Genomic DNA, 14,253 nt, shown 5'->3' on the forward strand with positions numbered 1-14,253 from the left:
TTGGAGGGTTGGCATCAATCCATAGTGTTTTGTTGATGCCCCTCTAGGTTTGAAAGCAAGTAGTGGTCAATCTCCCAGACCATGGGGTCCAGTTTTCCCTGTATGTTGTTCGGCCCTATATCCAGAAGTCTATCCCCATTATAGTCTCCCTGCTGTAGGGGACACTAGGGTTGTGACCGCTCAACCCAAGGTATATGCATATTCAGTGCAGATCTAAATGAGCCACCTCCCTCCCTGCCAAGCATGTCCAGTTTCAAGGCCTGATGTCTGCCATCAGTCAACTGCGCATCGTTTGTGGTGTGTTCTAGTCATGTATTCAAGGTGGTCTAGAGTCATTCTTTGCTTCCAGTTTCGTTATGTATACATAACTTATTAGACCAATGGGGTCACGTCTGTCTTTCAGTCGAAGTAGTGTTGGTGTATTGGCTTCTGCTTTTGCCAACATCAGGAGGTCTTGCACCCACAGTCCCACTTCTGGGGCTGTGTTTGCTTTCCAGGACATTGCAACGAGTATTTTAAAGCGTATGAGCACCAGGTCTACAAATTTGCATAGTAATTTGTCTTTTTTGGGTCTTGGCCTGAGCCCTTGGAGGCAGAGCTCAGGAGCACATGTTATAGGTTGGTCTGCTATCTCTTATTCCCGTTACTGTCGCCCAGGTGTGTTGCAGGACCTGGCATTCCCACACCAATATGGTAGAACCCTGCGTCTATCTGTCAACAGCGAGGACACTCCTTGGGCATACCTCCGAACATACTATGTATGCAAAGTGGGGAGAGGTGAGTTTGAAGCCCAAATTAATTGTGTAAAGTGGAATTGTGAGTTTCGGGAAACCTGCTTGGCGTGTAGCTTTGGCAGTCTCTCATTCTTTAGCTGAGAACACTTTGACCACATATTATGTAGGCTATGTACTTGTGCTAACAGTGGGATGTACAGTACTTTCACCACCTTCCTGCCCTTACCCTGGATAAGAAGGACAGCTAGGAGTGGAGAAGTGGTTGGACCAGCTTGGTCCTCTCCCCATCTTGTGTGTATGGCATGTTTGATTGCATTATATGTTAGAAACTGGCCCTGTGGTATCTCATATGTGTACACCATGTCCTCTAATGTGTGCAGTGTACCGTCAGTGAACAGGTTTACCACCTATGGCACTCCAGCCTTTCAGGGTTGTGTTCTATGTCTCCTAATAACTTCCTGAGTCTCTGGCAGTACCCAGAGTGCTAATTGTGGCACATAAGGAGGGAGACTTCCACTTGTATGTAAGTATTTATGCCAGCATGCCCTGTCTTCATCAGTTAAGTGTCTGTGGGTGCAGTTCCAACAAAGTGAAGGGGCCAGATCAGAATAAGTGTGTTGCATAACAGTTGCATCACCTAATTTCTTTCTGCATTTGGGAACTCTCCCAGCCACTTCATTGGCCACTGTAGTTGTGCCGCCACATAGTATAATTCATATTTGGGGGCCCCTAGACCTCCTTCTGTCATTGAGTGCTTCAGTTCGTGGAGCACCACTTTTTCTGCCAAACCCCCATGTACGGTCGTAAAGAAGTTCATTAAGTGTCTTGAAGAGACATTGTGGGGGGGGGGGGTCACGGATAAGGCTGTGAAGAAGTATAATAGTTGTGGTAGTAGTAGCAGTTTTTAGAAGGGAGATCCAGAATGGCATGGCACTCCGGATCGACATGAAGGCTTTGCCTAGATTGCCCTATTTGAAGTCTGGCATTTTCTGATATAATTGTATGCCAAATATTTAAAAGAGTGGAATCTCTGGACAAGTCTGATAAGGGGGACTGTCAGCCTTCAATCTACTGCTATGATTCCCTTTTTGGAACCGGCCAGTGTGTGACACATCCTCAACTCAAGACTTCACATCTCAAGCTTCCCTTCAACAATAATGCAGGACCTCGCATCGCAAGCTTGCAAGATCCTCGGAACTGGTGCTTCACCTAGGCAGCCTGAAGCATCCAGGGTTTAGGGTAATATTGTTCAGTGGCCCAAGCTGGGTTCCTATAGCCAGCCTGCACTCCATCATGGTTGGCCTGAATTTGTGTTTTTGTTGTTGCTTGGTGCTTCTTAGCACTATTTTCAATTAAATCTTTAAAATTGCACTCCGGTTCTACTTTTTTGTAGTTTTGGTCTTTTTTATATTTATTACAATCTATTCTATTTTTCTGTTCTAGTGTGGTATCATTTTGTGTAGTGTTTTCATTTTAATACTGTTTGAAGTGTTACACAAACACTTTATACCTTGCTTCTACATTCTTCCTGACTGCTCTGTGGCAAACTACCAGAGGGTTTAGCACAGGTTAATTTAGGGTTTGCTTGTGACTTCACCCTGACAAGGAGTGTGGTTCCTGCTTGAGGAGGGTTTCACCACCCTCAACTAGTAACCCAATTTCTTACAACCTGTATCTCTCTATCCATGACAACATCTATGCACTGATGTACTCTTCTAGAACCATTTGGCATGCCCTATATAGGCCACTGTGCCATGTGTTTATAGTTGCTACAATCGAGGGAGATTGAATTCAAAGGGCTGTGCATTTACATGTAGTTTTTCCAGGCAGAGTAGACTGCACATGCCACATCTAAACATAATATTTCTCCTTAGCTTCTCTAGTCATTGTCATTTATAGACTCTGTATCAGGGCCTCATACAGCAATGCAGGTCAATGCCATAATGCGGTCACTGTTGGCAAGCAGAAAGGGCTAGTTCCCATGTAATCTGAGCATGATGAGCAGACACACACACATATCTCCAATACACACATGTCATGTTGGGGGACAATCCTGTCCCTAATCTGCAATTCAGACATCATAGAAAGATGGTAGCCTTGCTGCAATTTTCACATTGCCATGCCCATCAAACAATTTGGACAGGTGACATCCAAAGGTGACAGTTGCACCTCAGGCTGGTTCTACTGAACCACAGGGGATTCACATAGAAGAAAGAGTGCAAAGTGTATAATGAGAATCAATAGCACATATGCTTGAAAACTATGGGGCATATTATCACGCCAGCCGATAAAATTATCGCCGCTTTAGCGGCATAAAACTGCCGCTAAAACGGCGATAATGGGCTTGATAATATGCTCTATGGAATTCCAATTGAAGCCCATGTTAGACGTCCTTCACATCTAACATGGGCTTCAATTAGAATTCCATAGAGCATATTATCAAGCCCAATATCGCCATTTTAGCGGCAGTTTTCTGCCGCTAAAGCAGCGATAATTTTATCGCCTGGCTTGATAATATGCCCCCATGTCTCTTTACCTTTAATAGTCCTGAGTTAGTCTTTAACCTTGGAGATTGTCATGATATCAGATAGAGTATTTGCAATCTACCAACAAACATGCTGCACAGGTTGGCCTCCAGACCTTACATAATCCATCTATAGAAGATGTGATGCTGACATGTATACTGTCCTACATGACAAGGGGACAAATACGCATAAATAAAAACAGAAAATAGACCAATAGATTGCCACTTTTCTATAGGGATGACACTTATTTGTCACCAACCAATTTTAATACTTCAAGCATCACTCATAAAAGATTGAAGAAGCGCTTAGAAATTTTAAAAACAAAGTTCTTTGTGCAATAATTAATTCATAGTTCTTTACTTCCTTAAATATGCTTTTTACATGAAATTATTCTTACATATATGCAGGACAATAAAATGGACATACACTTAACCTACATCATTTCATCATAACAAACAGTACATGAATTCTTGTTTCTCAGGGAACAATTTTCAAACGACGGTGGTACAACTATTGTTTCAAAACCTAATCCACCCAGAGGTATGCCATGCATGAGTAAAGGAAGCTGCTGATGAACAGTCTCTCAGGTAGCTTATTTAAATTCCTTGACCATTCATATCTAATTTTCTAATCAATAGATTCCTCCACATAAAAGGTTGACACGTTTCATCCCCAGTCAATATCGGCCTTCTCAGGATGATGGAAAGAGAACAATGCTCTGTGAATAGACCAAAAGCAACCTCCAATCAGAAATGATATTGCAAACCTCTTTATTCACTTGCACCGTGCACAACTTGTAACTGACCATAGTGAAAAACCTACAATCCTTTTATAAAGTGCATCACATTTGTTGATTATTTCTCTGTGAACACGATAGATAGGAAAAAGGGGAAAATATCCATGCCTAGTTGCAGCCATCCTACATGCATAGGGCCCCCTGAAGTGTGCCTGTAACACTATATTTAACCACTATGCGAAGTGTTCCCATAGCAGGTTACCTCACAAGAGTGTCAATACCTGAAGTGAATTCACCAAGAATGACATGCAGTTGCAAAGTTTCACAGCCACCCAAAAGGTATGTACTCATAGTGTGAACCACCACATGCATCTGCCAAACTTGCAAGAACTTACACTTTAAGCCAAACAACAAACAACACCTTAAATGGGTATAGCAGGAACAGCGTTGATCCCTAGTGTTAAAGTCTAGGCCCATTTACACAATTTATTCAGAGGGGATGGATCTTTCTGAAAGAGTGAGTGGTGAAAGGAAAAAATCCCAAATTTGCATCTCAATACTGTGCAACCAATGTGGATACTCTACTCTTAAAACTTAGTTTAGTAGGTTTTAATTATAAATTTAGAAACAAATCAATGTAGATCAATCTCAGCATATTCTTATAAAAGTACAAAAAGATGAGAATAAGTTCAAATCCAAATGACTATCTTTAAAATATTGACGCAGACATCAGAGTCTTCAGTAGAAAGCACTCCAACAATGGGTCAAGTAGCGTAGAGACATAAGCAGAAGTATAGGTCTGCTTTATGAGAAAACCTAAGAGGGACTCTCTCCCTCACTAAGCACAGCACATAATATTAACTGCAGTCGAATTGACACTCCCACGTGACTTTTTCTTTGGGATATTTCCATAGCTCTGCAGCAACTGGATACTTTCTGCACCTTTCCCACCTAGATAAGCCACAATCATTTTCTCGTCCTTAGTAATTCCCCTCCTCTCCCATGAGAGCTCCTCTCCTCTCTTGTTATCGCGATTTCCTCAGCTAACGACTTTGTCTCAGGCTTTGCTAACTTTTAAGACAAAACTCCTTTATTCGAAGTAATGAGGCCTATCCACACCTGCAGTAGAAGGAAAATGAGACAAAACATTCCACAGCGAAGGCTAAACACAGACAAAATATGAGATTACAACATGAGCTTGTGATAAATCAAAGATCGTTAAGCTAAAATGAAGTTAAGCTAACATACACATTAGGCAGCAATTAACCTGTCAACTTTGGCTAATGCGCTGGATTACAAGCATGTGCCCATTTCTACAAAATAAATGCAACTTCTTATATCCATGAATATAATGCAACAACTATGAAAGTGTCATTAAAGTTATACCTACACATGATTAATTTGGGTTATACATATGAATTTGTCAAATACTAGTTGCACACTTTCTAAGTTAAATGCTTCACTCTAATACGCTGCATGTTAATTTCTTCAATCACATTAATGTGGAAATTGTCACTTAGCTTTATTAATTCATGTTCTAAACACATACATTACGAATTAAGTACTTTTGGTATGCAATACTCCACTCCTTTTAGTACATTAATTACAACAGAGTATATTTGAGTGCTGGCTATGCTTGAGTATGATGCACTCCAACATAATATCTGATGGAATTAAGATTACACTTCTCCACTAGATGTATTCACCTGCCTGATACAAATACATTGAGTGGGAGAGATTAAACTTTTCCCTGAGCATCAAAGGGTGTGTAATGTCCCTTTAGTTAGGAACCTATTAAATATCTACTCATGGCCAATATGCGGAATCTCCTACTACATGGAGCCCTTCAAACTGCTCCAACATCGAGGACCCTCCATGTCTTTCTCAGTGCCATCAGTGTCTCTGCTCCAATCAAGTGTGCTGAAGGTGAAATCAAACATGTGTGCAAAGCATGTGAGGAAGTATCAGGACCCAAAGGGAAAATGTGTGCAACCGTGGTGGCCATCTTAAAGTATATACCTTCTTCTTGTTTTTTTCTATATCTTGTATTGTTACAAACATTTAACCAAAATAACATTCATTTACATTACACACAATTAACCATGCTGAGAAACAGATCCAATTTAGTGCAAAATTATATGTAGAAACACATCGCAGCCTAGTAGTAAAGTGGATGGTAAAGAACACCATTAAACCTCTAATTCTTGAAACTTTTCCAAAGTACTTTGCAAGACAGAGAGTCTAGTTGTTGAAATATTAGGGACCTTAACCTGTTTAAACCTCAAACCATGTTCCTAGTTTGAGGAAAATGACAAATGCGAGGTAAACCGCAAATGCTAAGACAAATGTGCTTGATTGAATAAATTGGAGACCACATTTTGTCAGTCTCATTCATGCCTTGATTGCATTGCATTGATTGCATTGATGCATGACATTTTTCAATTAGTCTTGATTCTTGTTTTTTTTAAATCGAAAGTACATATCTCCCTCTCCAGTTTATTGGGCTACAAATACAACTGACCATTCAAAGGCATTTTTTTCTTGATCTGTGCAGCAGTATCCGTGTTTTTACAGTCTATGTAGTCTGGCCTATGTATACTTTATCACAAGGACATTTAATTAAATAACACACGTTTTCTGTGATGCAGTTAGAGAATTCTTGGCCACATGTACAAAGCCTTTTTGTGGTTGCAAATGACCCGATTTACAGAGTCGGGCTATTTGAAAACGCAAACAGGCCTTTTTTTATATACAAAGCCCAAATTGCAATTCGGTAACCTGTCATCAAATCAATATTTGGAAAGGGCATGTTTATGGCTTCCTTTCCTAATACTGATTTTCATAGGTATATACAAATGTTTTGTGACCGAAATGTGGTCACAAAACATCAGCTTTTTACCACCAACTCAAAGTTGATGGTAACCTCTTTGCAAATTAGAAGAGTTCCCTAAGGGACCCCTTCCCCTCTGAGAATGGATGTAGAAATCGTTTTTGAGAGCAGGCAGTGGCCACACTTTTCTTGTTTTTTTAAAATGCATCCCATTTTCTTCATGGAAAGCAGGCTGCTTTCTTTAAAAGCAATCACAGGCATTGTGGTCTGCTGACCCCAGCAGGCCACCCTCCCTGTGGTTTTTACAATTACCAATGGGTCGCAAACTGAGAGCTACCTCATTAATATTCATGAGCTAAGTCTGTTTGCGACCCACTGAGAATCGCAAATAGTGTTAAACTCACTTTAGTACATTAGTGTTTGTGATTGCCAAATAGCGAATCGTAAAAATTCTCTATTTGGTCATCGCAAACACAAATGTTACTTCAAATGGCCCTCAGTTTGTGTAATTAAATGCCATTAAGTGAAAGCTTTTGTGTATCATTGGTAAATTTACATGGCAAATAATTTCGACATCTGAAATCTCTGATAGGTTTAGGAAGTCTAGTATTTTCTAAAGATCTCTAGTCTGCTGAGGTCTAGTAACTTTCATCAAAGAATCTCTCAAATGTTTTTGTCACTTGAAAGAGAAGAGGGGCACAGGTAAATCAAAAATTTAAAGAATTTTTAATGTTTCTTGATATTCCATATGATTTTATTTACTTTGGGGTTGAATCTAAGTACGCACGTCAGTGGATTCATACTTTTTCTGAAGTTAGGCTCAAATAATGTCTCCCGGGGGGGGTATACCATACCTTTTCATGGCAGATCTAACTAGTTTCTTTGGATAATCCCTCAGTGTTAACTTTAGGAAATGAGTGTTTATGTTCTTAAAGTAATCCTCTTTAAAATAACAATTTCTCCGAATCCTCAAGAATTTATCATATGGCAAATTTTCCTTCGGTGACCGTGGATGGCCACTAGAGACTTGTAACAATGTATTACAGTCTGTTGGTTTGGTAAATAAATTCTTCATTACAGTATTCTTGTATGCTTGTACCTGTAGGTCCTGAAAATGAATCTTGTGTGAGTCATACGTCATCATCAATTTTAAGTCTAAAGTACAATGGTTCAGCCATTCAAAGAATCCATACATTGTGCCTCAGTACCAGCCCACATCATACAGATATCATCAAAATATTGATACCACTTCTTAATAGATGCCTTGTAGGGGTTATTTTCTCCAGCATATATACACTTGTTCTCAAAGAAGGACTTAAAAAGGTTGTCTGCCTCTTGGTGAAGGTAACCCATCATGACTCCCTTTGCTTGAAGAAAAAGCTCTTAACCAAAAATAAAGTAGTTACTCTCGAGACAGATTGATACTAATTCTACAATAAAATCTATTGAACTTTAAGTGGTTGTGTTCTTAAATCCAGAGCTGCACTGATAATTGCAAAATTGTCAATGCCTTTTGCAGTTTGGTGCAGGGCTTCATCAACACGACAGAGCCTTGAAAGAAAATGATTTCTTTTTTTGTTTTTCAAAAAGAAAATTCGGACCCAGGTTTTTCTTTTTGAAAAAAAATGTAATCTCCCTACGCCTCGCCCCCTCCTCTCCCGGTGCCCGGACATGGAGTCCTCTCCAATGGCAAGTGAGCATATTTTGAATTTTTACTGTCCCTTACCACCAAGGCTTGCCTGGTGGTGATGGATAGAAAAAAACAGCTATATGTCTGCCCATCCAAATTAGGTGATTGGACTTGTTGGGTCCGATTCACAAAGGTAAACTTACACTTTTGTGTAACTTTACTGCTTTTCGGTATTCACAAAGGTAAACTTAGACCAAAAGTCTAACTTTACTACTTTTAGGTATTCACAAAGATAAATTTAGACCAAAAGTCTAACTTTACTACTTTTTGGCATTCACAAAGGTAAACTTAGATCAAAAGTCTAATTTTACCTGTAGTAGCTTACCTTTGTGAAAATCGAAAAGCAGTAAAACGTGAATACCAAAAAATGTTGTAAAGTTAAACTTTTTTTCTAAGTTTACCTTTTTGAAAACCGAAAAGAGGTATAGTTAAACTTTCGGTTTAAGTTTACCTTTATGAAAAACAAAAAGTAGTAAAGACAGACTTTTAGTCTAAGTTTCCCATTGAGAATCTGGCCCCTAGCCAGTTCTCCAACTTGTCTTACTCCGTCAGGCCATTGGAGAAGTTTGGAAATAGTGGTGATGGAGTAGTCACTGCTGTGGCCAGACTATGGGTAGGCCGACCCTTATGTTGGCGAGAAGCGAACAGCGTCGCTGTTGCAAGGGTGTTCCCTCTATGTAAATATATAAATTAGCCCTTGATCTCCACCCTTCCCAACCTCCACACTTCCCAATACACACTCATATGTTTATTGTTGTTAAGTGCTGTAAAATTGCTGATAACTGCTGTAAAATGTTCTGTTACCCAGATGGGTCTGGTTCACGCTATATAGAACACCAAATAAATACATAATAGATACCAGGGAGGGTGATCACACAGGAGTAAGGGGATGGGTGGTTCTGGTTAAGAGGGGAAAGATGGATCAGAAAAGGGTTAGGGCCCTCATATGTGAATGGGTTGAGAATTATGGCAAGATGGCTTTATATTTTGGTACATTTCCCTCTCTTGTAGAGTACTTGTGTACAGATGCCAATACCAGGGTTACTTGTATTGTTTAGCCTGCTGAAGTATTCATTTTGTTGGCCAGGTGAGCAAGTTCGATAGATTTTACAGGTTTGTAGGTGATACAACAGGTCTTGGAGATGGTGCTGACATGGCGAGTCAGCCAATCAGGTTCACTAGTATGGATGTTATGTGATCATGTATTTTTCACTCCTTTTCTAAGTCTAATAGCACAGTGTAAGACACGCTTCATGAAAACAGGGACAATACATTTAGAAGGGCACAGTCAAGGGCTTGAACTGCAGTTAGGAAGGTTAAGATGCAGAGACAATATTTTATTCTGGATTTTAAGAAGGGGTGACACGAGACAATGCGTGCTTTTGTAGACGGGGGAATGCTTGTGCTCCGGCTTTTGTTGGGGAGCAGAGGTATAAAGCAAGCCAGCTTCCATGTGATCCATGAAATTGATCCTGCCTGATTTATTTTCAAGTGATAGCCAGTGCTTAGAGCTGAATGCCGGTGTGATATGTGTTTTTTCTGTTTATTTCCCTAGAAGACATATAATGAAATGTCGAATATTATATGATCATTAAACAGTGTTTCGCTACCTCGTGGGACATAATTCACAGACCATAATGCACCGCAGCAGTCAAAAGAGATGTATCAGTGGATTGTTTTGTTTTGTGCATTCACGTTAGGTGCAGTCAGGCAGCATTGTTGAATGACTGACTACATACAGAAACAAACAGCTGTAAATCAAAAAGGTTTGCAGCAGTTTGAAGGGACTGAAGAAGAACCTACTGTCAACAATTGCAACTGTTACAGATCATTGGAGTTGATACCTACGCAGTTACAATTTACATACTATGAACCATCTGGTTTCCACATCAAGCAGAGCCTGCATCACTTTGCCCCAGACAACCATAGAAAGCTGAGAGCTGTCATGTACAAATGTTTTGTTTTCTGTTTATGCATGACCAGAATGAGCCGCGAGCTGTTTTTCTATCAGCATCAGGGGTCTGAAGTACAAAGTATCAATTATGACCATTTGCAAACGCAAAATGGCTTTTTTTTTAATGTACAAAACCCAAATTGAGATTTGGCAGCATGTCATCAAATTGCGATTTGGGTTGCAGACGAAATACAGAACCAGTATTTGGAAAGGGGATTTAAATATGGGTGTTTGTTCCAAATAACAATTCCTTAACCTAGGTATTAATGTTTTGCGACTGAAATCCGATAAAAAACAGTTATATTTTACCACTAAATCCCAATTGGTGGTAATCATTTGTAGAGGGAAAATGGTCCATAAGGGTCCTCAACTCTTCTGTGAAAGTAGATCAAAATATTTTTGGGAGTAAGCCGTAGCCCATGTGGCAACTGCCTCCTCCGAAAAATGTTTGTAAAATTATTAATTTTCTTTTTCAAACACATTTCATTTTCCTTTTATGAAAACAGACTGCATTTACAAAACTTTGGGACATATTATCAAGACAGGCGATAAAATTATCGCCGCTTTAGCGGCAGAAAACTGCCGCTAAAACGGCGATAATGGGCTTGATAATATGCCCTATGGAATTCCAATTGAAGCCCATGTTAGATGTGAAGGACATCTAACCTGAGCTTCGATTGGAATTCCATAGGGCATATTATCAAACCCAGTTTTCTGCCGCTAAAGCGGCGATAATTTTATCGCCTGTCTTGATAATATGCCCCATAATGCTTTATTTAAAAGCCATCACAAACATGGTGGTCTGTTGACCACAGCAGGCCACCATGCCTGTGACTCTATCCAATCTGTAGTGGGTCTCAATTAGCGTTCTACCTCAAGCATATTTAGGGGCTAGGTCAAATTGCGACATACTGCAAATTGTTAGCTTAGTACAGAGATTGGCTCACAAAATATCAATGGTAGAAATCGGTGTGCAAATTGCACCCACATCTTTCAAATCCATTTTAGTAGATTTTATTTAAGAAATCACACATTGCAAATCGATATTTTATGCAGTTAACGATTTTTTATTAGGAACATCTGTGTACCAGGCCCTAAGTCTTGACTTATGAGAGGATTGAAGCAGTGGGGCTTAGCTGTGCTGCAAGTATCAATAACTAAAGCTTGGGTAACTGTGGTCCCCAACAAAAATACAGTTTAAGTCACACACAAAAATTATATATTCAAAATGACTGACAATAGTTAAAAAATATGGAAAGGAAGAAGGAATTTCTCTTAAAATGATCAGGAAAGATACAACACACAAAGTCTGAAGTATAATTTTAGAATAATTACAAATAGCTCCATTGAGAAAACGACTCAGGGCAAGCCAGGGCAGGAGTTCTCAATGATAATCCTTGGAAGGTGCAGAGTGCTGAATCTTTAAGGGCTGAAAACTTAATGTATGCAGACATTTACGCAGGACATCTACGTTCCTCTGATGCTAAGCCCGTGGACTTTCGGGAATGTTCTGAGAATAAACAGTTCATTGCCAAATTCCTTTACTGAAAAACACTTAACTGTAAGCGTAGGGTGAAAAGCCGTTCTCCTCTATAATTGGCAGTTAGGCGCAGCTCACTGCACAGACTAGGGAGGCATTCCTGAAAATGCGTGTGTTCATTAATGGCAAAATAGCTACATATATTGGTCATATGCGATTATGCCTCTATCACAAAAGGCATAGCAATGTGAGCCCTGGACCTAAAAGATCACATCACAGAGGCAGACTTTCTTCCCTAGTCAGCAGAATCTTAGAAAGAAAAGCTTGTGTGTTTTCTGCAAATCGATGGTGAGTCACAGATAGATGGATAGACAGCCAGACAGGTAGGTAGGTAGGTAGCTAGATAGATAGATAGATAGATAGATAGATAGATAGATAGATAGATAGATAGATAGATAGATAGATAGATAGATAGATAGATAGATAGATAGATAGATAGATAGATAGATAGATAGATAGATAGATAGATAGATAGATAGATAGATAGATAGATAGATAGATAGATAGATAGATAGATAGATAGATAGATAGATAGATAGATAGATAGATAGATAGATAGATAGATAGATAGATAGATAGATAGATAGATAGATAGATAGATAGATAGATAGATAGATAGATAGATGGATAAGGGCTGGCCCCTCCCAGTATGGTGTGGCACTCCCCATTGTTACACCAGGCATTGGTGGTTCATATGCGATGCACTAGCAGATCAAAAAATGTCCCATCCTGCATCATAAGGCTTGTCAAGTCCTGCATCATGCCCCTGAACACAGTGTGCATCACAGCCATACATGCCAACCCTCCCAATTCAGGCTGGAGACTTCCCATTTCAAGACTAGTCTTGTCTCCCACCTCCCGATTCCTGCATTCAAAAACCCGATTCCTCGGCAGGCTGCAGCCAGGACTGCTCTACTGAGACTTATAGTATTCACTGCCAGTAACCTGCTCCTGCATGCCAGTGCACAACATTTCTGTCACCGACTCTGCCTGCACTCTGCCTGCACTTTCTCCGTGCTCCTGACAGATAAGGGAAAAAAAAACCTGTATCTGCGTTTCTAATATTTGATACTGCAGCAGCACACTAAGTCCCATACATGACAGTATACTCAATTCAGGCCTCAATAGAAGTCAATAGAAGAGAAAATTATTTTGCTAAAATCTACAGCTTTCCCCTTCTACAATGTTGCCATTGTCACTGCAACTGTCCCGATCATGCCCCCAAACTCTGTGTGCATCATGCCCCTGACCATGATCCTTTGAACAAAGTGTCTAGCATCATGCCCCATACGATGTTGCCTTTGGCCCTAAACGTTCTCTTCACTATGGGCCAGATGTTTGACCTGCCAAATAGTGCCTCGCAAATTGCGTCGCATTTGCGACTTGCAATTTGAGATGCGCTATTCGGCATTTACAACAGTGTGTTTAACACAGTTTGCGATTCCCAATGGGAATGCAAATTGCGAGACTCATGAATATTAATGAGCCTCTCGCAATTTGCGAGCCCATTGGTAATGACAGGCCCTCCCAGGGATGGTGGCCTGCTCGGATCACCAGGCCACCATGTCTGGGCCTGCTTTTAAATAAAGTAGCTTTTTTTTTTTAAATGCAGCCCGTTTTCGTTCAAGGAAAACAGGATGTATTTAAACAAATAAAATGAAACATTTTCGTTTCATTTTTTAAGGGCAGGCAGTGGTCCCTGAAACCACTGCCTGCCCTTAAAAAATAACATTGCAAGCATTTTCAGAGGGGAAGGCATTTGCGAATGCATTTCCACCTACTTGAAGTAGGTGGTAATTCGAGAGTGCTTTGCGACCGCAATTGAGGTCGCAAAACATTGGTACATAGCTTTGCGGTCGCTATTAGGAAAGAAACGCCCCTTCCTAATAGCGAGTCGCAAAACACTATTTTGCAAGTTGCAATTTATTTGCAAGTTGCAAAATACTGTTTGTACATGTGCCCATGGCTTTTAGCATGCACAAACGGGTCTAAGACCCATTTGGGCACGCTAAAAAGCATTGTACATCTGGCCCTACGTGTTGATAATGTGCCCCAAAGCACTGAGTGTTGTCAGACCATATACCTCTGAGCGCAGCGTGAACGTGCTCTTATCTAACAATATACATATGTCTTTGTGCACCGTGTGAGGGCGCTCTATTGTTTTTTATGTTTTTTGTACCTTCTGAATGTTTTGGTAACAAATTCCTGCTTCTTTCGTTATTGCTGAGCACTGGATGCTGCCCA

Source organism: Triturus cristatus, chromosome 6 (genome assembly GCF_964204655.1).
Source record: "Triturus cristatus chromosome 6, aTriCri1.1, whole genome shotgun sequence".
NCBI lineage: Eukaryota > Metazoa > Chordata > Amphibia > Caudata > Salamandridae > Triturus > Triturus cristatus.